The sequence below is a fragment of the Pseudophryne corroboree genome, unplaced genomic scaffold (assembly GCF_028390025.1).
Source record: "Pseudophryne corroboree isolate aPseCor3 unplaced genomic scaffold, aPseCor3.hap2 scaffold_322, whole genome shotgun sequence".
Taxonomy (NCBI): domain Eukaryota; kingdom Metazoa; phylum Chordata; class Amphibia; order Anura; family Myobatrachidae; genus Pseudophryne; species Pseudophryne corroboree.
Window position 1 is genome coordinate 624,366 of NW_026969903.1, and position 24,277 is coordinate 648,642.

Genomic DNA, 24,277 nt, shown 5'->3' on the forward strand with positions numbered 1-24,277 from the left:
AATCTCCTTTACTTGACAGAGATGTGCCTGAGCAGCGGCCCTCCCCAGCCCTATCCCAAATCATACTTATTTTGCATAGGAGATACCATGGTCATGAAGATTGTTCTCCCACGGTGAGGTTCATTCATTGCATTCTGGGTATGCTGACCCCTGTGATTTCCCCAAATGTGGGAAACTCGACTGCTTTATTTGTGGTAGTGGGGGACTGTGTTTGTGCTTTCCTCTGGTCAGCTCTGGTAAAAGTCAGATTTCTTTGTCTCAGATCTTCCTTTAGCCTTGTTCTTCTTTCGAGAGTTCCCTTGTGCTGCCTCAGTTGGATCTCCTTCACTTGACAGGGGGGTACCCGAGCAGCGACCCTCCCCAGCTCTAGCCCAACTTCTACTTACCTGGCAGGTGAGATACTATGATCATGTAGGTGCTTCTCCCAGGGCAAGGCTCACCCATTGCACTCTGGGTGTGCTGCTCCTGCGATTTCCCCAAATGTGGGAAACTTGACTGCATAATTTGTGTTTCCCCTGGTCGGCTCTCGTATAATTCAGATCTCTTTGTCTCAGGTCTCTCTCCAGCCTACTTTGCTGTCTGTTTCAACTTCTCTTTTCTTGAGCCGCTCCCTTCTATGCCCTTGCGCACTATCCTGACTTCTCCCGTCTGCTTACTTTGTGCCTTCCAATGCACAATGCAAACTACAGGTAGTGCTGCAGGGCCCACACCCTTTTACTTGCCGTTCAGAGCTGCTCTGGAGCTGTTACAGTGCCCAGCTGCTGCAATAAATCAGCTTGAATGCTTCAGGGGATGGGGCATGGCCAACATGAGCCCCACACCAAAGGAGGGTGGGGTGTTTAATGCGAACTAGGGGTCATCCAAGCACCGCAAAAGGCCGCCATGCCCTGCACGCCCCTTTTCTCTTTTCATATGCAGATGAGGGTTGAAGCCAACTTTGACCCACTGCTTGGATGACATCACCATATGCAAATCCGTCTTCTGCAGAACTTCCCCCAGGAATGCTTGCACTAGTTGTTGCATTTGGTTTGTTGTTTGGGGGTGCTTCAGTATTAGGCAGCCTTCTGCCCTCCCATGTTCATCTGAAAATATGTGTTCTCCCTGCAGTTGTTGTCCCCAGATGAGAGTTCCCTTGTGCTGCCTCAGTTGAATCTCCTTTACTTGACAGAGATGTGCATGAGCAGCGGCCCTCCCCAGCCCTATCCCAAATCATACTTATTTTGCATAGGAGATACCATGGTCATGAAGATTACTCTCCCAGGGTGAGGTTCATTCATTGCATTCTGGGTATGCTGACCCCTGTGATTTCCCCAAATGTGGGAAACGTGACTGCTTTATTTGTTGGTAGTGGGGGACTGTGTTTGTGTTTTCCTCTGATCTCTGGTAAAAGTCAGATTTCTTTGTTTCAGATCTTCCTCTAGCCTTGTTCTTCTTTCGAGAGTTTCCTTGTGCTGCCTCAGTTGGATCTCCTTCACTTGACAGGGGGGTGCCCGAGCAGCGACCCTCCCCAGCTCTAGCCCAACTCCTACTTACCTGCCAGGTGAGATACTATGATCATGAAGGTGCTTCTCCCAGGGCAAGGCTCACCCATTGCACTCTGGGTGTGCTGCCCCTGCGATTTCCCCAAATGTGGGAAACTTGACTGCATAATTTGTGTTTCCCCTGGTCAGGTCTCGTATAATTCAGATCTCTTTGTCTCAGGTCTCTCTCCAGCCTAGTTTGCTGTCTGTTTCCACTTCTCTTTTCTTGAGCCGCTCCCTTCTATGCCCTTGCGCACTATCCTGACTTCTCCTCCTTTCTGCTTACTTTGTGCCTTCCAACGCACAATGCGAACTACAGGTAGTGCTGCAGGGCCCACACCCTTTTACTTGCCTTACAGAGCAGCTCTGGAGCTGTTACAGTGCCCAGCTGCTGCAAGAAATCAGCTTGAATGCTTCAGGGGCTGGGGCATAGCCAACATGAGCCCCACACCGAAGGAGGGTGGAGGTGTTTAATGCAAACTAGGGGTCAGCCAAGTGCTGCAAAAGGCCACCATGCCCTGCACGCCCCTTTTCTCTTTTCATATGCAGACGAGGGTTGAAGCCAACTTTGACCCACTGCTTGGATGACATCACCATATGCAAATCCATCTGCTGCAGGCCTTCCCCCAGGAATGCTTGCACTAGTAGTTGCATTTGGTTTGTTGTTTGGGGGTGCTTCAGTGTTAGGCAGCCTTCTGCCCTCCCATGTTCATCTGAAAATATGTGTTCTCCCTGCAGTTGTTGTCCCCAGATGAGAGTTCCCTTGTGTTGGCTCAGTTGAATCTCCTTTACTTGACAGAGATGTGCCTGAGCAGCGGCCCTCCCCAGCCCTATCCCAAATCATACTTATTTTGCATAGGAGATACCATGGTCATGAAGATTGTTCTCCCAGGGTGAGGTTCATTCATTGCACTCTGGGTATGCTGACCCCTGTGATTTCCCCAAATGTGGGAAACTCGACTGCATTATTTGTGGTAGTGGGGGACTGCGTTTGTGCTTTCCTCTGGTCAGCTCTGGTAAAAGTCAGATTTCTTTGTCTCAGATCTTCCTCTAGCCTTGTTCTTCTTTCGAGAGTTCCCTTGTGCTGCCTCAGTTGGATCTCCTTCACTTGACAGGGGGTGCCCGAGCAGCAATCCTCCACAGCTCTAGCCCAACTCCTACTTACCTGCCAGGTGAGATACTATGATGTTCACTGTTAGGGCAATCAGGATGTGGAATTCCCTGCCAGGGAAGGTGGTAATGGCGGACTCTGTAATTGGATTTAAAAAAGGAATGGATACATTTCTGAATGAAAAAGCTATCCAAGGTTATAATACTTAAAATATCAACATGGTTAATCCGGGGGTAACATGAGTTATAGTAGCTAACTAGTCATAAAACATTATTCAGCAAGTATGTAGAATCATCACAACTTAAAACAGGTTGAACACGATGGGCAATTTGCCTCTATTCAACCTCAAAAACTATGTTACTATATGTTACTATATTACTATGTTACTGTAGTATACAGAACACCACAATGTAATGAGCAGTGATAGTGAGCACTGATGAGGATACTAGAACTGACACTGAGCAGCAAGATGCAGCACTGGACTATTAGTAATGTACTGTAGTATGCTGAGCACCACAATGCAGCACAAGACAATGAGCAGTGATACTGAGCACTGATGAGGATACTACTGAGAACTGACACTGAGCAGGAGAGACACACTACTAGTATTACTGAGCAGCAATAAGTAACCACTGATACTGAGCACTGATATTGAGATTTCCACTGAGAGAACATAGCCACGTCCTCTCCGCTCTCTCTTCAATGCACGAGTAAAAATGGCGGCAACGCGCAGCTCTTTATATGGAATCCGAATCTCGAGAGAATCCGACAGCGGGATGATGACATTTTCCCTTGTTCAGGTTTTCCGAGTCAGGCGGGAACAACCGAGCCTGCCTCGGACCAGTGTAAACCACATGGAGTTCGTCGGGAATTCGGTTCTCGGAGAACCGAACCCGCTCCTCTCTACCTTATACCCATCAATTTTTTTATTTTCAATCTAAGCCCCTGCAGTTTTCTGTAAGCATCTGCTTCGCTATGATGATCAACAAGTCACAAGGGCAAACACTCAGGGCTTGAGGCGTAGATCTTAGGACCAGCTGCTACAAGCATGGCAGAGGTGTCACTATCACTGGTGACACCCAGAGAGGTGGCGAAGGAGATTGTAATGCAGTGCGCGCAGATAAGCAGCGCAATGGTAAAAAGGAGGCATGGTTTCATAGGTAGGGGCGTGGCCTGGTGGCCTGAATCTACATTTTGTTGCTCCGGGTGTCCCGGGGGTTGGGGGCTGCACCCGGGGACTAGTGTGTGTGCGGTGCTGGCTCCTGCACAGTGACAGGGCATGGCCACCCAGCATGACGCCTCCATTCTTGACCATGCTGTAATTGCAGTCGCACTGCAGTTCAGCGTGATCATAAAAAATGGTGTAGCCTCCTGCTGGTGCAAACTGTATGTGCGCGCAGGAAGCCGCCACCATTTTTGTGATCACAGCGGCTGAATGTGATGTCATACAGCCGCTGTGACCACGCCCCCTGTGTCTCCTCCGTTGCAGACCCCATTTTGAAGCCTTGCCCCCGCACCGCTCCATCCCTGACTTGGAAATGGAGTGTTGCTGACCCCCCTCTCCCCCCCCCGCCCCGATTGACAGGCAGAGGCGATCGCATTCTCTGCGGGGTGCCGCAGAAAATGCAGGCACATGCGTATGCTGTTAGCAATTTTTGCAGTTGGATCGCTTATTGTGATTGCATTCCAACCTGAATCAGGCCCTATTACCTATCACAATGCGCTGCGGGCAGTACAAAATTGGGTTAATATAGGAGTAAAACTCCCAGACCTGTGCTCCTTAACTGTACCTGGTGGCTAGTGGAGCGGCTGCCCAGTAATCAGTGTCCACGCCAGTGCGCACACGGTCCACCCCCTACGGCCATGCTCCCCTTCATCAGCGGCCTCGTGATCCGGAAGGGCGGTGTGTGTGTGACTGACCTTAGGAAGAAACTGGAGCCTCCGCTGCAGTGACCCAGCAACCAGGGCACGGGAGTATACAGCGCCGCTGGGAGTGATGAAGCTGCAGTAAAGATGTCTATTAGACCTAGCCTGCTGCAGCCCTTGTAGATTCTCATAAAACAAGTTCTTCTTTTCTTGTCAAAATTAATAGCTAAGAATAGGCTGCCTGAGGCAGGCCCCTGTTAAGTGGCCTGCTACTGAAGGCACCAACTACAAACTGAGCTCCCTGTTCATGGAAGCGGGGTTATAGAGGAGGATGCGCTGAGCATCTTGGGAACAGTCAAAAGCTTTGAGCCGGTTGGTGCCTCAGATCAAGATCCTACTCTACACCCCAATGTGAATCCTTGTGGAGTCCAGTGTACCCCACAGAAGAAATTAATGTGTCACACCCATTGGCAGCAACCTTAGAATAGCTGCTGACGGGCACAATTGAGAAAGGAAGGGGGGTGGGGACATTTGAATCCAGCACATAGATGCAATTCAAATATGTAATTTGTACCTTCCTATTTTAAAATATAATGGATGAACCTCACCCTGTGAGAACAATCTTCATGATCAAGAGATCTCATATGCAAAATAAGTATGAGTTGGGATAGGGCTGGGGAGGGTGGCTGCTCGGGCAGCCCCTCCCCCGTCAAGTTAAGGAGATTCAACTGAGGACGCACAAGGGAACTCTCGTCTGGGGACAACAACTGCAGGGAGACCACATCTGTTCAGATGAACATGGGAGGGTGGAAGGCTGCCTAATATTGAAGCACCATCAAATATCAAACCATATGCAACAACTAGTACAAGCATTCCTGGGGGAAGGTCTGCAGAAGACGAATTTGCATACGGTGATGTCATCCAAGATGTGGGCCAAAGTTGGCTGGAACCCTCATCTGCATATGAAAAGAGAAAAGGGGCATGCAGGGCATGGCGGCCTTTTGCGGTGCTTGGATGACCCCTAGTTCGCATTAAACACCCCCACCCTCCTTTGGTGTGGGGCTCATGTTGGCCATGCCCCATCCCCTGAAGCATTCAAGCTGATTTCTTGCAGCAGCTGGGCACTGTAACAGCTCCAGAGCTGTTCTGTAAGGCAAGTAAAAGGGTGTGGGCCCTGCAGCACCACCTGTAGTTCGCATTGTGCGTTGGAAGGCACAAAGTAAGCAGACGGGAGGAGAAGTCAGGATAGTGCGCAAGGGCATCCTTTTCTCTTAGTCCGTAGAGGATGCTGGGGTCACATTAAGAACCATGGGGTATAGACGGGATCCGCAAGAGACATGGGCACTTTAAGACTTTCAAAGGGTGTGAACTGGCTCCTCCCTCTATGCCCCTCCTCCAGACTCCAGTTATAGGAACTGTGCCCAGGGAGACGGACATTTCGAGGAAAGGATTTATTGTTAAACTAAGGTGAGCATCTTACCAGCTCACACCTTAAGCATGCCGCAGAACGTGGCATTCAACAGAACACAAGCCAACGGCATGAACAATTGCAGCAAAAAGCTGACCAGAACCATAACATAACATGTGTATAACCACAAGTAATAACTGCAGACACAGTATGGACTGGGACGGGTGCCCAGCATCCTCTACGGACTAAGAGAAAAGGATTTACCGGTAGGTATTAAAATCCTATTTTCTCATACGACCTAGAGGATGCTGGGGTCACATTAAGAACCATGGGGTTATACCAAAGCTCTTGAACGGGTGGGAGAGTGCGTACGACTCTGCAGCACCGAATGACCCAACTTGAGGTTATCATCAGCCAAGGTATCAAACTTGTAAAACTTAGCAAAAGTGTTTACTAAATAGCTGCTCGGCAAAGTTGCAATGCCGAGACTCCCCGACCAGCTGCCCAGGATGAACCCACCTTTCTAGTAGAATGGGTCTTCACCTAATTCAGTAACGGCAATCCTGCCATGGAATGAGCAAGCTGAATCTTACCACAGATCCAGCGCATAATGGTCTACATGGAAGCAGGACACCCAATCCTGTTGGGAGCATACAGGACAAACAGAGCCTCTGTTTTCCTAATCTGAACCGTTCTGGTGACATAAATTTTCAAAGTTCTGACCACAGCCAGAGACTTTGACTCAACGAAGGTGTCAGTGGCCAAAGGCACCATGTGGAAAGATGAACCACCTTCGGCAGAAATTGTTGACGTGTCCTCAATTCTGCTCTATCTTCATGAAAGATCAAATAAAGGCTCTTGTGATACTGCATGGTTTGTACTGTTTTCCATGTGCTCCCAGATCTTTCAAGCAAGTAGCATGGTCAAGAAAGTTCTGTTTGAAAAGAAACAACATTTACTGTCATTGTTATAGAATTTGGGAGAAAAAACAAGAAGAAATCTGCACTGTTGACGCACTGGACAGAATGAATGAATCATAAAATATAACCTTTATTAAGTATGTATTAAAATTGGATAAATATTAATATTATTATCCCAAACTGCAGTGAAACATAAAGGTTAAAATCACAGAACTAACATACATGTGCATAAGAAAAATAAAGAGATGTGAAAAAAAGGTTTAAAAAGCGTGTCCGTGTGTGATTATTTTTGAAGGCACAACCCTGGCGGGGTTGTTTATATAGATATATATGTTGCTAATAATCACTTTCTAGCGTAATGTTATTAAATAGCTGTTAGTATCTATGTCGTCAGGTACCACTGGGTCGTATCCTATATACTCCCTTCACTCAATAGGGGTTACCTCCCGGGAAGCCATCCCCATTGGGAATGAAAATTTTAAAGCCTACTGTTAGTGCTTCATCTACACGTTATAGCCCTGAATTTTCCAATGCCTAGCTCTTTGCAAAAGAGAGATATCGGCAAGGAAAAGCTGTATTGTACCTTTGCATTTTTCTCCCAAACGAAAGACACTAGAATGAAAATTTTAAAGCCTCCTGTTAGTGCTTCATCTACACGTTATAGCCCTGAATTTTCCAATGCCTATTTCTTTGCAAAAGAGAGATATCGGCAAGGAAAAGCTTTATTGTACCTTTGCATTTTTCTCCCAAACGAAGGACACTAGAATGAAAATTTTAAAGCCTCCTATTAGTGCTTCATCTACACGTTATAGCCCTGAATTTTCCAATGCCTATTTCTTTGCAAAAGAGAGATATCGGCAAGGAAAAGCTGTATTGTACCTTTGCATTTTTCTCCCAAACGAAGGACACTAGAATGAAAATTTTAAAGCCTCCTGTTAGTGCTTCATCTACACGTTATAGCCCAGAATTTTCCAATGCCTATCTCTTTGCAAAAGAGAGATATCGGCAAGGAAAAGCTGTATTGTACCTTTGCATTTTTCTCCCAAACGAAAGACACTAGAATGAAAATTTTAAAGCCTCCTGTTAGTGCTTCATCTACACGTTATAGCCCTGAATTTTCCAATGCCTATCTCTTTGCAAAAGAGAGATATCGGCAAGGAAAAGCTGTATTGTACCTTTGCATTTTTCTACCAAACGAAAGACACTAGAATGAAAATTGAAAAGCCTCCTGTTAGTGCTTCATCTACACGGTATAGCCCTGAATTTTCCAATGCCTAGCTCTTTGCAAAAGAGAGATATTGGCAAGGAAAAGCTGTATTGTACTTTTGCATTTTTCTCCCAAACGAAGGACACTAGAATGAAAATTGTAAAGCCTCCTGTTAGTGCTTCATCTACACGTTATAGCCCTGCATTTTCCAATGCCTATCTCTTTGCAAAAGAGAGATATCGGCAAGGAAAAGCAGCATTGTACCTTTGCATTTTTCTCCCAAACGAAAGACACTAGAATGAAAATTGTAAAGCCTCCTGTTAGTGCTTCATCTACACGTTATAGCCCTGCATTTTCCAATGCCTAGCTCTTTGCAAAAGAGAGATATTGGCAAGGAAAAGCTGTATTGTACCTTTGCATTTTTCTCCCAAACGAAAGACACTAGAATGAAAATTTTAAAGCCTCCTGTTAGTGCTTCATCTACACGTTATAGCCCAGAATTTTCCAATGCCTATCTCTTTGCAAAAGAGAGATATCGGCAAGGAAAAGCTGTATTGTACCTTTGCATTTTTCTCCCAAACGAAAGACACTAGAATGAAAATTTTAAAGCCTCCTGTTAGTGCTTCATCTACACGTTATAGCCCTGAATTTTCCAATGCCTATTTCTTTGCAAAAGAGAGATATCGGCAAGGAAAAGCTTTATTGTACCTTTGCATTTTTCTCCCAAACGAAGGACACTAGAATGAAAATTTTAAAGCCTCCTATTAGTGCTTCATCTACACGTTATAGCCCTGAATTTTCCAATGCCTATTTCTTTGCAAAAGAGAGATATCGGCAAGGAAAAGCTGTATTGTACCTTTGCATTTTTCTCCCAAACGAAGGACACTAGAATGAAAATTTTAAAGCCTCCTGTTAGTGCTTCATCTACACGTTATAGCCCTGAATTTTCCAATGCCTATCTCTTTGCAAAAGAGAGATATCGGCAAGGAAAAGCTGTATTGTACCTTTGCATTTTTCTACCAAACGAAGGACACTAGAATGAAAATTTAAAAGCCTCCTGTTAGTGCTTCATCTACACGGTATAGCCCTGAATTTTCCAATGCCTAGCTCTTTGCAAAAGAGAGATATTGGCAAGGAAAAGCTGTATTGTACTTTTGCATTTTTCTCCCAAACGAAGGACACTAGAATGAAAATTTTAAAGCCTCCTGTTAGTGCTTCATCTACACGTTATAGCCCTGCATTTTCCAATGCCTATCTCTTTGCAAAAGAGAGATATCGGCAAGGAAAAGCAGCATTGTACCTTTGCATTTTTCTCCCAAACGAAAGACACTAGAATGAAAATTGTAAAGCCTCCTGTTAGTGCTTCATCTACACGTTATAGCCCTGCATTTTCCAATGCCTAGCTCTTTGCAAAAGAGAGATATTGGCAAGGAAAAGCTGTATTGTACCTTTGCATTTTTCTCCCAAACGAAAGACACTAGAATGAAAATTTTAAAGCCTCCTGTTAGTGCTTCATCTACACGTTATAGCCCTGAATTTTCCAATGCTTATCTCTTTGCAAAAGAGAGATATCGGCAAGGAAAAGCAGCATTGTACTTTTGCATTTTTCTCCCAAACGAAAGACACTAGAATGAAAATTTTAAAGCCTCCTGTTAGTGCTTCATCTACACGTTATAGCCCTGAATTTTCCAATGCCTAGCTCTTTGCAAAAGAGAGATATTGGCAAGGAAAAGCTGTATTGTACCTTTGCATTTTTCTCCCAAACGAAGGACACTAGATTGAAAATTTTTAAGCCTCCTATTAGTGCTTCATCTACACGTTCTAGCCCTGAATTTTCCAATGCCTAGCTCTTTGCAAAAGAGAGATATCGGCAAGGAAAAGCGGTATTGTACCTTTGCATTTTTCTCCCAAACGAAATACACTAGAATGAAAATTTTAAAGCCTCCTGTTAGTGCTTCATCTACACGTTATAGCCCTGAATTTTCCAATGCCTATCTCTTTGCAAAAGAGAGATATCGGCAAGGAAAAGCTGTATTGTACCTTTGCATTTTTCTCCCAAACGAAGGACACTAGAATGAAAATTTTAAAGCCTCCTATTAGTGCTTCATCTACACGTTATAGCCCTGAATTTTTCAATGCCTATCTCTTTGCAAAAGAGAGCTATCGGCAAGGAAAAGCTGTATTGTACCTTTGCAGTTTTCTCCCAAACGAAGGACACTAGAATGAAAATTTTAAAGCCCCCTGTTAGTGCATCATCTACACGTTATAGCCCTGAATTTTCCAATGCCTATCTCTTTGCAAAAGAGAGATATCGGCAAGGAAAAGCTGTATTGTACCTTTGCATTTTTCTCCCAAACGAAAGACACTAGAATGAAAATTTTAAAGCCTCCTGTTAGTGCTTCATCTACACGTTATAGCCCTGAATTTTCCAATGCCTATCTCTTTGCAAAAGAGAGATATCGGCAAGGAAAAGCTGTATTGTACCTTTGCATTTTTCTCCCAAACGAAAGACACTAGAATGAAAATTTTAAAGCCTCCTATTAGTGCTTCATCTACACGTTATAGCCCTGAATTTACCAATGCCCATCTCTTTGCAAAAGAGAGATATCGGCAAGGAAAAGCTGTATTGTACCTTTGCATTTTTCTCCCAAACGAAAGACACTAGAATGAAAATTTTAAAGCCTCCTGTTAGTGCTTCATCTACACGTTATAGCCCTGAATTTTCCAATGCCTATCTCTTTGCAAAAGAGAGATATCGGCAAGGAAATGCTGTATTGTACCTTTGCATTTTTCTCCCAAACGAAAGACACTAGAATGAAAATTTTAAAGCCTCCTGTTAGTGCTTCATCTACACGTTATAGCCCTGAATTTTCCAATGCCTATCTCTTTGCAAAAGAGAGATATCGGCAAGGAAAAGCTGTATTGTACCTTTGCATTTTTCTCCCAAACGAAAGACACTAGAATGAAAATTTTAAAGCCTCCTGTTAGTGCTTCATCTACACGTTATAGCCCTGCATTTTCCAATGCCTATCTCTTTGCAAAAGAGAGATATCGGCAAGGAAAAGCAGCATTGTACCTTTGCATTTTTCTCCCAAACGAAAGACACTAGAATGAAAATTGTAAAGCCTCCTGTTAGTGCTTCATCTACACGTTATAGCCCTGCATTTTCCAATGCCTAGCTCTTTGCAAAAGAGAGATATTGGCAAGGAAAAGCTGTATTGTACCTTTGCATTTTTCTCCCAAACGAAAGACACTAGAATGAAAATTTTAAAGCCTCCTGTTAGTGCTTCATCTACACGTTATAGCCCTGAATTTTCCAATGCTTATCTCTTTGCAAAAGAGAGATATTGGCAAGGAAAAGCAGCATTGTACTTTTGCATTTTTCTCCCAAACGAAAGACACTAGAATGAAAATTTTAAAGCCTCCTGTTAGTGCTTCATCTACACGTTATAGCCCTGAATTTTCCAATGCCTAGCTCTTTGCAAAAGAGAGATATTGGCAAGGAAAAGCTGTATTGTACCTTTGCATTTTTCTCCCAAACGAAGGACACTAGATTGAACATTTTAAAGCCTCCTATTAGTGCTCCATCTACACGTTATAGCCCTGAATTTTCCAATGCCTAGCTCTTTGCAAAAGAGAGATATCGGCAAGGAAAAGCGGTATTGTACCTTTGCATTTTTCTCCCAAACGAAATACACTAGAATGAAAATTTTAAAGCCTCCTGTTAGTGCTTCATCTACACGTTATAGCCCTGAATTTTCCAATGCCTATCTCTTTGCAAAAGAGAGATATCGGCAAGGAAAAGCTGTATTGTACCTTTGCATTTTTCTCCCAAACGAAGGACACTAGAATGAAAATTTTAAAGCCTCCTATTAGTGCTTCATCTACACGTTATAGCCCTGAATTTACCAATGCCTATCTCTTTGCAAAAGAGATATCGGCAAGGAAAAGCTGTATTGTACCTTTGCAGTTTTCTCCCAAACGAAGGACACTAGAATGAAAATTTTAAAGCCTCCTGTTAGTGCTTCATCTACACGTTATAGCCCTGAATTTTCCAATGCCTATCTCTTTGCAAAAGAGAGATATCGGCAAGGAAAAGCTGTATTGTACCTTTGCATTTTTCTCCCAAACGAAAGACACTAGAATGAAAATTTTAAAGCCTCCTATTAGTGCTTCATCTACACGTTATAGCCCTGAATTTACCAATGCCTATCTCTTTGCAAAAGAGAGATATCGGCAAGGAAAAGCTGTATTGTACCTTTGCATTTTTCTCCCAAACGAAAGACACTAGAATGAAAATTTTAAAGCCTCCTGTTAGTGCTTCATCTACACGTTATAGCCCTGAATTTTCCAATGCCTATCTCTTTGCAAAAGAGAGATATCGGCAAGGAAATGCTGTATTGTACCTTTGCATTTTTCTCCCAAACGAAAGACACTAGAATGAAAATTTTAAAGCCTCCTGTTAGTGCTTCATCTACACGTTATAGCCCTGAATTTTCCAATGCTTATCTCTTTGCAAAAGAGAGATATTGGCAAGGAAAAGCAGCATTGTACTTTTGCATTTTTCTCCCAAACGAAAGACACTAGAATGAAAATTTTAAAGCCTCCTGTTAGTGCTTCATCTACACGTTATAGCCCTGAATTTTCCAATGCCTAGCTCTTAGCAAAAGAGAGATATTGGCAAGGAAAAGCTGTATTGTACCTTTGCATTTTTCTCCCAAACGAAGGACACTAGATTGAACATTTTAAAGCCTCCTATTAGTGCTTCATCTACACGTTATAGACCTGAATTTTCCAATGCCTAGCTCTTTGCAAAAGAGAGATATCGGCAAGGAAAAGCGGTATTGTACCTTTGCATTTTTCTCCCAAACGAAATACACTAGAATGAAAATTTTAAAGCCTCCTGTTAGTGCTTCATCTACACGTTATAGCCCTGAATTTTCCAATGCCTATCTCTTTGCAAAAGAGAGATATCGGCAAGGAAAAGCTGTATTGTACCTTTGCATTTTTCTCCCAAACGAAGGACACTAGAATGAAAATTTTAAAGCCTCCTATTAGTGCTTCATCTACACGTTATAGCCCTGAATTTACCAATGCCTATCTCTTTGCAAAAGAGAGATATCGGCAAGGAAAAGCTGTATTGTACCTTTGCAGTTTTCTCCCAAACGAAGGACACTAGAATGAAAATTTTAAAGCCTCCTGTTAGTGCTTCATCTACACGTTATAGCCCTGAATTTTCCAATGCCTATCTCTTTGCAAAAGAGAGATATCGGCAAGGAAAAGCTGTATTGTACCTTTGCATTTTTCTCCCAAACGAAAGACACTAGAATGAAAATTTTAAAGCCTCCTATTAGTGCTTCATCTACACGTTATAGCCCTGAATTTTCCAATGATTATCTCTTTGCAAAAGAGAGATATCGGCAAGGAAAAGCTGTATTGTACCTTTGCATTTTTCTCCCAAACGAAAGACACTAGAATGAAAATTTTAAAGCCTCCTGTTAGTGCTTCATCTACACGTTATAGCCCTGAATTTTCCAATGCCTATCTCTTTGCAAAAGAGAGATATCGGCAAGGAAAAGCTGTATTGTACCTTTGCATTTTTCTACCAAACGAAAGACACTAGAATGAAAATTTAAAAGCCTCCTGTTAGTGCTTCATCTACACGGTATAGCCCTGAATTTTCCAATGCCTAGCTCTTTGCAAAAGAGAGATATTGGCAAGGAAAAGCTGTATTGTACTTTTGCATTTTTCTCCCAAACGAAGGACACTAGAATGAAAATTTTAAAGCCTCCTGTTAGTGCTTCATCTACACGTTATAGCCCTGCATTTTCCAATGCCTATCTCTTTGCAAAAGAGAGATATCGGCAAGGAAAAGCAGCATTGTACCTTTGCATTTTTCTCCCAAACGAAAGACACTAGAATGAAAATTGTAAAGCCTCCTGTTAGTGCTTCATCTACACGTTATAGCCCTGCATTTTCCAATGCCTAGCTCTTTGCAAAAGAGAGATATTGGCAAGGAAAAGCTGTATTGTACCTTTGCATTTTTCTCCCAAACGAAAGACACTAGAATGAAAATTTTAAAGCCTCCTGTTAGTGCTTCATCTACACGTTATAGCCCAGAATTTTCCAATGCCTATCTCTTTGCAAAAGAGAGATATCGGCAAGGAAAAGCTGTATTGTACCTTTGCATTTTTCTCCCAAACGAAAGACACTAGAATGAAAATTTTAAAGCCTCCTGTTAGTGCTTCATCTACACGTTATAGCCCTGAATTTTCCAATGCCTATTTCTTTGCAAAAGAGAGATATCGGCAAGGAAAAGCTTTATTGTACCTTTGCATTTTTCTCCCAAACGAAGGACACTAGAATGAAAATTTTAAAGCCTCCTATTAGTGCTTCATCTACACGTTATAGCCCTGAATTTTCCAATGCCTATTTCTTTGCAAAAGAGAGATATCGGCAAGGAAAAGCTGTATTGTACCTTTGCATTTTTCTCCCAAACGAAGGACACTAGAATGAAAATTTTAAAGCCTCCTGTTAGTGCTTCATCTACACGTTATAGCCCAGAATTTTCCAATGCCTATCTCTTTGCAAAAGAGAGATATCGGCAAGGAAAAGCTGTATTGTACCTTTGCATTTTTCTCCCAAACGAAAGACACTAGAATGAAAATGTTAAAGCCTCCTGTTAGTGCTTCATCTACACGTTATAGCCCTGAATTTTCCAATGCCTATCTCTTTGCAAAAGAGAGATATCGGCAAGGAAAAGCTGTATTGTTCCTTTGCATTTTTCTACCAAACGAAGGACACTAGAATGAAAATTTAAAAGCCTCCTGTTAGTGCTTCATCTACACGGTATAGCCCTGAATTTTCCAATGCCTAGCTCTTTGCAAAAGAGAGATATTGGCAAGGAAAAGCTGTATTGTACTTTTGCATTTTTCTCCCAAACGAAGGACACTAGAATGAAAATTTTAAAGCCTCCTGTTAGTGCTTCATCTACACGTTATAGCCCTGAATTTTCCAATGCCTATCTCTTTGCAAAAGAGAGATATCGGCAAGGAAAAGCTGTATTGTACCTTTGCAGTTTTCTCCCAAACGAAGGACACTAGAATGAAAATTTTAAAGCCTCCTGTTAGTGCTTCATCTACACGTTATAGCCCTGAATTTTCCAATGCCTATCTCTTTGCAAAAGAGAGATATCGGCAAGGAAAAGCTGTATTGTACCTTTGCATTTTTCTCCCAAACGAAAGACACTAGAATGAAAATTTTAAAGCCTCCTATTAGTGCTTCATCTACACGTTATAGCCCTGAATTTTCCAATGATTATCTCTTTGCAAAAGAGAGATATCGGCAAGGAAAAGCTGTATTGTACCTTTGCATTTTTCTCCCAAACGAAAGACACTAGAATGAAAATTTTAAAGCCTCCTGTTAGTGCTTCATCTACACGTTATAGCCCTGAATTTTCCAATGCCTATCTCTTTGCAAAAGAGAGATATCGGCAAGGAAAAGCTGTATTGTACCTTTGCATTTTTCTACCAAACGAAAGACACTAGAATGAAAATTTAAAAGCCTCCTGTTAGTGCTTCATCTACACGGTATAGCCCTGAATTTTCCAATGCCTAGCTCTTTGCAAAAGAGAGATATTGGCAAGGAAAAGCTGTATTGTACTTTTGCATTTTTCTCCCAAACGAAGGACACTAGAATGAAAATTTTAAAGCCTCCTGTTAGTGCTTCATCTACACGTTATAGCCCTGCATTTTCCAATGCCTATCTCTTTGCAAAAGAGAGATATCGGCAAGGAAAAGCAGCATTGTACCTTTGCATTTTTCTCCCAAACGAAAGACACTAGAATGAAAATTGTAAAGCCTCCTGTTAGTGCTTCATCTACACGTTATAGCCCTGCATTTTCCAATGCCTAGCTCTTTGCAAAAGAGAGATATTGGCAAGGAAAAGCTGTATTGTACCTTTGCATTTTTCTCCCAAACGAAAGACACTAGAATGAAAATTTTAAAGCCTCCTGTTAGTGCTTCATCTACACGTTATAGCCCAGAATTTTCCAATGCCTATCTCTTTGCAAAAGAGAGATATCGGCAAGGAAAAGCTGTATTGTACCTTTGCATTTTTCTCCCAAACGAAAGACACTAGAATGAAAATTTTAAAGCCTCCTGTTAGTGCTTCATCTACACGTTATAGCCCTGAATTTTCCAATGCCTATTTCTTTGCAAAAGAGAGATATCGGCAAGGAAAAGCTTTATTGTACCTTTGCATTTTTCTCCCAAACGAAGGACACTAGAATGAAAATTTTAAAGCCTCCTATTAGTGCTTCATCTACACGTTATAGCCCTGAATTTTCCAATGCCTATTTCTTTGCAAAAGAGAGATATCGGCAAGGAAAAGCTGTATTGTACCTTTGCATTTTTCTCCCAAACGAAGGACACTAGAATGAAAATTTTAAAGCCTCCTGTTAGTGCTTCATCTACACGTTATAGCCCAGAATTTTCCAATGCCTATCTCTTTGCAAAAGAGAGATATCGGCAAGGAAAAGCTGTATTGTACCTTTGCATTTTTCTCCCAAACGAAAGACACTAGAATGAAAATGTTAAAGCCTCCTGTTAGTGCTTCATCTACACGTTATAGCCCTGAATTTTCCAATGCCTATCTCTTTGCAAAAGAGAGATATCGGCAAGGAAAAGCTGTATTGTACCTTTGCATTTTTCTACCAAACGAAGGACACTAGAATGAAAATTTAAAAGCCTCCTGTTAGTGCTTCATCTACACGGTATAGCCCTGAATTTTCCAATGCCTAGCTCTTTGCAAAAGAGAGATATTGGCAAGGAAAAGCTGTATTGTACTTTTGCATTTTTCTCCCAAACGAAGGACACTAGAATGAAAATTTTAAAGCCTCCTGTTAGTGCTTCATCTACACGTTATAGCCCTGCATTTTCCAATGCCTATCTCTTTGCAAAAGAGAGATATCGGCAAGGAAAAGCAGCATTGTACCTTTGCATTTTTCTCCCAAACGAAAGACACTAGAATGAAAATTGTAAAGCCTCCTGTTAGTGCTTCATCTACACGTTATAGCCCTGCATTTTCCAATGCCTAGCTCTTTGCAAAAGAGAGATATTGGCAAGGAAAAACTGTATTGTACCTTTGCATTTTTCTCCCAAACGAAAGACACTAGAATGAAAATTTTAAAGCCTCCTGTTAGTGCTTCATCTACACGTTATAGCCCTGAATTTTCCAATGCTTATCTCTTTGCAAAAGAGAGATATCGGCAAGGAAAAGCAGCATTGTACTTTTGCATTTTTCTCCCAAACGAAAGACACTAGAATGAAAATTTTAAAGCCTCCTGTTAGTGCTTCATCTACACGTTATAGCCCTGAATTTTCCAATGCCTAGCTCTTTGCAAAAGAGAGATATTGGCAAGGAAAAGCTGTATTGTACCTTTGCATTTTTCTCCCAAACGAAGGACACTAGATTGAAAATTTTTAAGCCTCCTATTAGTGCTTCATCTACACGTTATAGCCCTGAATTTTCCAATGCCTAGCTCTTTGCAAAAGAGAGATATCGGCAAGGAAAAGCGGTATTGTACCTTTGCATTTTTCTCCCAAACGAAATACACTAGAATGAAAATTTTAAAGCCTCCTGTTAGTGCTTCATCTACACGTTATAGCCCTGAATTTTCCAATGCCTATCTCTTTGCAAAAGAGAGATATCGGCAAGGAAAAGCTGTATTGTACCTTTGCATTTTTCTCCCAAACGAAGGACACTAGAATGAAAATTTTAAAGCCTCCTATTAGTGCTTCATCTACACGTTATAGCCCTGAATTTTTCAATGCCTATCTCTTTGCAAAAGAGAGCTATCGGCAAGGAAAAGCTGTATTGTACCTTTGCAGTTTTCTCCCAAACGAAGGACACTAGAATGAAAATTTTAAAGCCCCCTGTTAGTGCTTCATCTACACGTTATAGCCCTGAATTTTCCAATGCCTATCTCTTTGCAAAAGAGAGATATCGGCAAGGAAAAGCTGTATTGTACCTTTGCATTTTTCTCCCAAACGAAAGACACTAGAATGAAAATTTTAAAGCCTCCTGTTAGTGCTTCATCTACACGTTATAGCCCTGAATTTTCCAATGCCTATCTCTTTGCAAAAGAGAGATATCGGCAAGGAAAAGCTGTATTGTACCTTTGCATTTTTCTCCCAAACGAAAGACACTAGAATGAAAATTTTAAAGCCTCCTGTTAGTGCTTCATCTACACGTTATAGCCCTGCATTTTCCAATGCCTATCTCTTTGCAAAAGAGAGATATCGGCAAGGAAAAGCAGCATTGTACCTTTGCATTTTTCTCCCAAACGAAAGACACTAGAATGAAAATTGTAAAGCCTCCTGTTAGTGCTTCATCTACACGTTATAGCCCTGCATTTTCCAATGCCTAGCTCTTTGCAAAAGAGAGATATTGGCAAGGAAAAGCTGTATTGTACCTTTGCATTTTTCTCCCAAACGAAAGACACTAGAATGAAAATTTTAAAGCCTCCTGTTAGTGCTTCATCTACACGTTATAGCCCTGAATTTTCCAATGCTTATCTCTTTGCAAAAGAGAGATATTGGCAAGGAAAAGCAGCATTGTACTTTTGCATTTTTCTCCCAAACGAAAGACACTAGAATGAAAATTTTAAAGCCTCCTGTTAGTGCTTCATCTACACGTTATAGCCCTGAATTTTCCAATGCCTAGCTCTTTGCAAAAGAGAGATATTGGCAAGGAAAAGCTGTATTGTACCTTTGCATTTTTCTCCCAAACGAAGACACTAGATTGAACATTTTAAAGCCTCCTATTAGTGCTTCATCTCAGGGCCGGCTCCAGGCCTACTAGCACCCTGAGCGAGAAAATGTAAAAGCGCCCCCCCCCCCCCCCCCATGCGCGCGCCGAAGGCGCGCGCGCTTCCGGAAAAGTGGGTGTGGCCTCTGGAAAAGTGGGCGTGGTCTCATAACTTCATATCATCAAACTATAAACATATTTTCACACAATTAGCAGCCTTACACATAGCCACAGTAGTGTTCCTTACACACAATGTCTCCAGTATAGTGCCAGATACACGACATGCCCCGCAGCAGTGCTAGCTACACATGACATGCCCCGCAGCAGTGCCAGCTACACATGACATGCCCCGCAGCAGTGCCAGCTACACATGATAGTGTTCACTTTTTAGGGCATGGTGCTGATCACAGGGAGGGCACATTTTTAAGTTAGGAGGGCAAAATGATGTACATACTGCTTGTTGTTCCCATACCTATATGTCAAAGAATGGACAGTGCGCGCCGAAGGCGCGCAGCAAAAATTAAGGGGAGTTACTTCGTGGGGAAGGTACGTGGCCACATAATAGTGGCAATTTGCATTACACCACACAGTAGTGCAGCTAATACACACTGCACCAGGTAGAACCTCCTATACACTTTGCGCCAGGCACAGCACTGAGACACATTGCCTAGCCACAGACGCCTAGCGGGAACACTACATGACACGGCCCCCAGCAGTGCCAGCTACACGCGACAAGCCCCCCAGCAGTGCCAGCTACACGCGACAAGCCCCCCAGCAGTGCCAGCTACACGCGACAAGCCCCCCAGCAGTGCCAGCTACACGCGACAAGCCCCCCAGCAGTGCCAGCTACACGCGACAAGCACCCCAGCAGTGCCAGCTACACGCGACATGCCCCCCAGCAGTGCCAGCTACACGCGACATGCCCCCCAGCAGTGCCAGCTACACGCGACATGCCCCCCAGCAGTGCCAGCTACACGCGACATGCCCCCCAGCAGTGCCAGCTACACGCGACATGCCCCCCAGCAGTGCCAGCTACACGCGACATGCCCCCCAGCAGTGCCAGCTACACGCGACATGCCCCCCAGCAGTGCCAGCTACACGCGACATGCCCCCCAGCAGTGCCAGCTACACGCGACATGCCCCCCAGCAGTGCCAGCTACACGCGACATGCCCCCCAGCAGTGCCAGCTACACGCGACATGCCCCCCAGCAGTGCCAGCTACACGCGACATGCCCCCCAGCAGTGCCAGCTACACGCGACATGCCCCCCCAGCAGTGCCAGCTACACGCGACATGCCCCCCAGCAGTGCCAGCTACACGCGACATGCCCCCCAGCAGTGCCAGCTACACGCGACATGCCCCCCAGCAGTGCCAGCTACACGCGACATGCCCCCCAGCAGTGCCAGCTACACGCGACATGCCCCCCCCAGCAGTGCCAGCTACATAAATGGCCACAGAGTGCCAGATACATAAGTGCCCACACAGTGCCAGATATAAAAATGCCCACACAGTGCCAGATATGTCCCCACAGTGCCATATATAAAATTGTCCCCACAGTGCCATATATAAAATTGCCCCCACAGTGCCAGATATGCCCCCACAGGGCCAGATACATAAATGCCCCCAGTGCCAGATACATAAATGCCCACACATTGCCAGATGCATAAATGCCCCCAGTGCCAGATGCATTATTTCCCCCCACAGTGTCAGATACATTAATGCCCCCAGTGCCAGATATGCCCCCACAGTGCCAGATATGCCCCCACAGTGCCAGATATGCCCCCACAGTGCCAGATATGCCCCAGTGCCAGATATGCCCCCACAGTGCCAGATAAATAAATGCCCCCCACAGTGCCAGATAAATAAGTGCCCCCACAGTGCAGATATACCCCCACAGTGCCAGATACATAAATACCCCCACAGTGCCAGATACATACATGCCCCCACAGTGCCAGATACATACATGCCCCCACAGTGCCAGATACATACATGCCCCCACAGTGCAGATACATACATGCCCCCACAGCGCAGATATGCCCCCACAGTGCCAGAAATGCCCCCACAGTGCCAGATACATTAATGCCCCCTCACAGTGCACAGATAAATGCCCCCCCCGCACTGCCAGATAAATGAATGCCCCCCACAGTGCCAGATAAATGCCCCCACAGTGCCAGATACATAAATGCCCCCACAGTGCAAGATTCATAAATGCCCCCACAGTGCAGATATGACCCCACAGCGACAGATATGCCCCCACACTGTGCCAGTGCCCCCACAGTGCAGATATGCCCCCACACAGTGCCAGTGCCCCCACAGTGCAGATATGCCCCCACACAGTGCCAGTGCCCCCACAGTGCAGATATGCCCCCACACAGTGCCAATGCCCCCACATAGTGCCAATGCCCCCACAGTGCAAGATTCATAAATGCCCCCACAGTGCAGATATGACCCCACAGCGACAGATATGCCCCCACACTGTGCCAGTGCCCCCACAGTGCAGATATGCCCCCACACAGTGCCAGTGCCCCCACAGTGCAGATATGCCCCCACACAGTGCCAATGCCCCCACATAGTGCCAGTGCCCCCACACACAGTGCCAGTGCCCGGCCCCGACGATCCCAACATACCTGCGGCGACGCTGGGAGGGGACGTGCTGCTGTTGAGCCTGAGGGCCACCGACTGTTCCCGGCTGCTTGGTGCGCGCTGCGCGGCGTCTGACGTCAGACGCCGGCGCCGCGCAGCGCACAGTTTTGAAAGGCCGGGGACGGTGGGGAGAGCTGCCAGCAGTGTACAGGGCCGGCTCCAGGTAAGACTATGGCGGCGCCAGCGCGCGGCGCCCATTAAGGGTGGCGCCCCGCGCGGCCGCTCTAGTCGAACGTGCCTAGAGCCGGCCCTGCTTCATCTACACGTTATAGCCCTGAATTTTCCAATGCCTAGCTCTTTGCAAAAGAGAGATATCGGCAAGGAGAAGCGGTATTGTACCTTTGCATTTTTCTCCCAAACGAAATACACTAGAATGAAAATTTTAAAGCCTCCTGTTAGTGCTTCATCTACACGTTATAGCCCTGAATTTTCCAATGCCTATCTCTTTGCAAAAGAGAGATATCGGCAAGGAAAAGCTGTATTGTACCTTTGCATTTTTCTCCCAAACGAAGGACACTAGAATTAAAATTTTAAAGCCCCCTATTAGTGCTTCATCTACACGTTATAGCCCTGAATTTACCAATGCCTATCTCTTTGCAAAAGAGAGATATCGGCAAGGAAAAGCTGTATTGTACCTTTGCAGTTTTCTCCCAAACGAAGGACACTAGAATGAAAATTTTAAAGCCTCCTGTTAGTGCTTCATCTACACGTTATAGCCCTGAATTTTCCAATGCCTATCTCTTTGCAAAAGAGAGATATCGGCAAGGAAAAGCTGTATTGTACCTTTGCATTTTTCTCCCAAACGAAAGACACTAGAATGAAAATTTTAAAGCCTCCTATTAGTGCTTCATCTACACGTTATAGCCCTGAATTTACCAATGCCTATCTCTTTGCAAAAGAGAGATATCGGCAAGGAAAAGCTGTATTGTACCTTTGCATTTTTCTCCCAAACGAAAGACACTAGAATGAAAATTTTAAAGCCTCCTGTTAGTGCTTCATCTACACGTTATAGCCCTGAATTTTCCAATGCCTATCTCTTTGCAAAAGAGAGATATCGGCAAGGAAATGCTGTATTGTACCTTTGCATTTTTCTCCCAAACGAAAGACACTAGAATGAAAATTTTAAAGCCTCCTGTTAGTGCTTCATCTACACGTTATAGCCCTGAATTTTCCAATGCTTATCTCTTTGCAAAAGAGAGATATTGGCAAGGAAAAGCAGCATTGTACTTTTGCATTTTTCTCCCAAACGAAAGACACTAGAATGAAAATTTTAAAGCCTCCTGTTAGTGCTTCATCTACACGTTATAGCCCTGAATTTTCCAATGCCTAGCTCTTTGCAAAAGAGAGATATTGGCAAGGAAAAGCTGTATTGTACCTTTGCATTTTTCTCCCAAACGAAGGACACTAGATTGAACATTTTAAAGCCTCCTATTAGTGCTTCATCTACACGTTATAGACCTGAATTTTCCAATGCCTAGCTCTTTGCAAAAGAGAGATATCGGCAAGGAAAAGCGGTATTGTACCTTTGCATTTTTCTCCCAAACGAAATACACTAGAATGAAAATTTTAAAGCCTCCTGTTAGTGCTTCATCTACACGTTATAGCCCTGAATTTTCCAATGCCTATCTCTTTGATATCGGCAAGGAAAAGCTGTATTGTACCTTTGCATTTTTCTCCCAAACGAAGGACACTAGAATGAAAATTTTAAAGCCTCCTATTAGTGCTTCATCTACACGTTATAGCCCTGAATTTACCAATGCCTATCTCTTTGCAAAAGAGAGATATCGGCAAGGAAAAGCTGTATTGTACCTTTGCAGTTTTCTCCCAAACGAAGGACACTAGAATGAAAATTTTAAAGCCTCCTGTTAGTGCTTCATCTACACGTTATAGCCCTGAATTTTCCAATGCCTATCTCTTTGCAAAAGAGAGATATCGGCAAGGAAAAGCTGTATTGTACCTTTGCATTTTTCTCCCAAACGAAAGACACTAGAATGAAAATTTTAAAGCCTCCTATTAGTGCTTCATCTACACGTTATAGCCCTGAATTTACCAATGCCTATCTCTTTGCAAAAGAGAGATATCGGCAAGGAAAAGCTGTATTGTACCTTTGCATTTTTCTCCCAAACGAAAGACACTAGAATGAAAACTTTAAAGCCTCCTGTTAGTGCTTCATCTACACGTTATAGCCCTGAATTTTCCAATGCCTATCTCTTTGCAAAAGAGAGATATCGGCAAGGAAATGCTGTATTGTACCTTTGCATTTTTCTCCCAAACGAAAGACACTAGAATGAAAATTTTAAAGCCTCTTGTTAGTGCTTCATCTACACGTTATAGCCCTGCATTTTCCAATGCCTATCTCTTTGCAAAAGAGAGATATCGGCAAGGAAAAGCTGCATTGTACCTGTGAATTTTTCTCCCAAACGAAAGACACTAGAATGAAAATTTTAAAGCCTACTGTTAGTGCTTCATCTACACGTTGATGCCCTGAATTTTCCAATGCCTAGCTCTTTGCAAAAGAGAGATATCGGCAAGGAAAAGCTGTATTGTACCTTTGCATTTTTCTCCCAAACGAAGGATACTAGAATGAAAATTTTAAAGCCTCCTATTAGTGCTTCATCTACACGTTATAGCCCTGAATTTTCCAATGCCTATCTCTTTGCAAAAGAGAGATATCGGCAAGGAAAAGCTGTATTGTACCTTTGCATTTTTCTCCCAAACGAAGGACACTAGAATGAAAATTTTAAAGCCTCCTGTTAGTGCTTCATCTACACGTTATAGCCCAGAATTTTCCAAT

At 43.6% G+C, this 24,277-nt stretch overlaps 5 non-coding genes across 5 annotated transcripts; all 5 read left to right on the forward strand.

Annotated features, from left to right (window-relative positions):
- The first annotated feature begins 62 nt into the window (after positions 1 to 62).
- On the forward strand, positions 63 to 226 carry LOC135018286 (U1 spliceosomal RNA). The gene has a single exon (XR_010216001.1). It is a non-coding gene; the product is annotated as a U1 spliceosomal RNA (small nuclear RNA).
- A 152-nt stretch (positions 227 to 378) lies between these two features.
- LOC135018346 (U1 spliceosomal RNA) lies at positions 379 to 541 on the forward strand. The gene has a single exon (XR_010216058.1). It is a non-coding gene; the product is annotated as a U1 spliceosomal RNA (small nuclear RNA).
- A 670-nt stretch (positions 542 to 1,211) lies between these two features.
- On the forward strand, positions 1,212 to 1,376 carry LOC135018425 (U1 spliceosomal RNA). Its single transcript, XR_010216129.1, has one exon. It is a non-coding gene; the product is annotated as a U1 spliceosomal RNA (small nuclear RNA).
- Positions 1,377 to 1,525: 149 nt separating this feature from the next.
- Positions 1,526 to 1,688, forward strand: LOC135018377 (U1 spliceosomal RNA). The gene has a single exon (XR_010216086.1). It is a non-coding gene; the product is annotated as a U1 spliceosomal RNA (small nuclear RNA).
- Positions 1,689 to 2,362: 674 nt separating this feature from the next.
- Positions 2,363 to 2,526, forward strand: LOC135018545 (U1 spliceosomal RNA). The gene has a single exon (XR_010216234.1). It is a non-coding gene; the product is annotated as a U1 spliceosomal RNA (small nuclear RNA).
- The last annotated feature ends 21,751 nt before the right edge of the window (positions 2,527 to 24,277 follow it).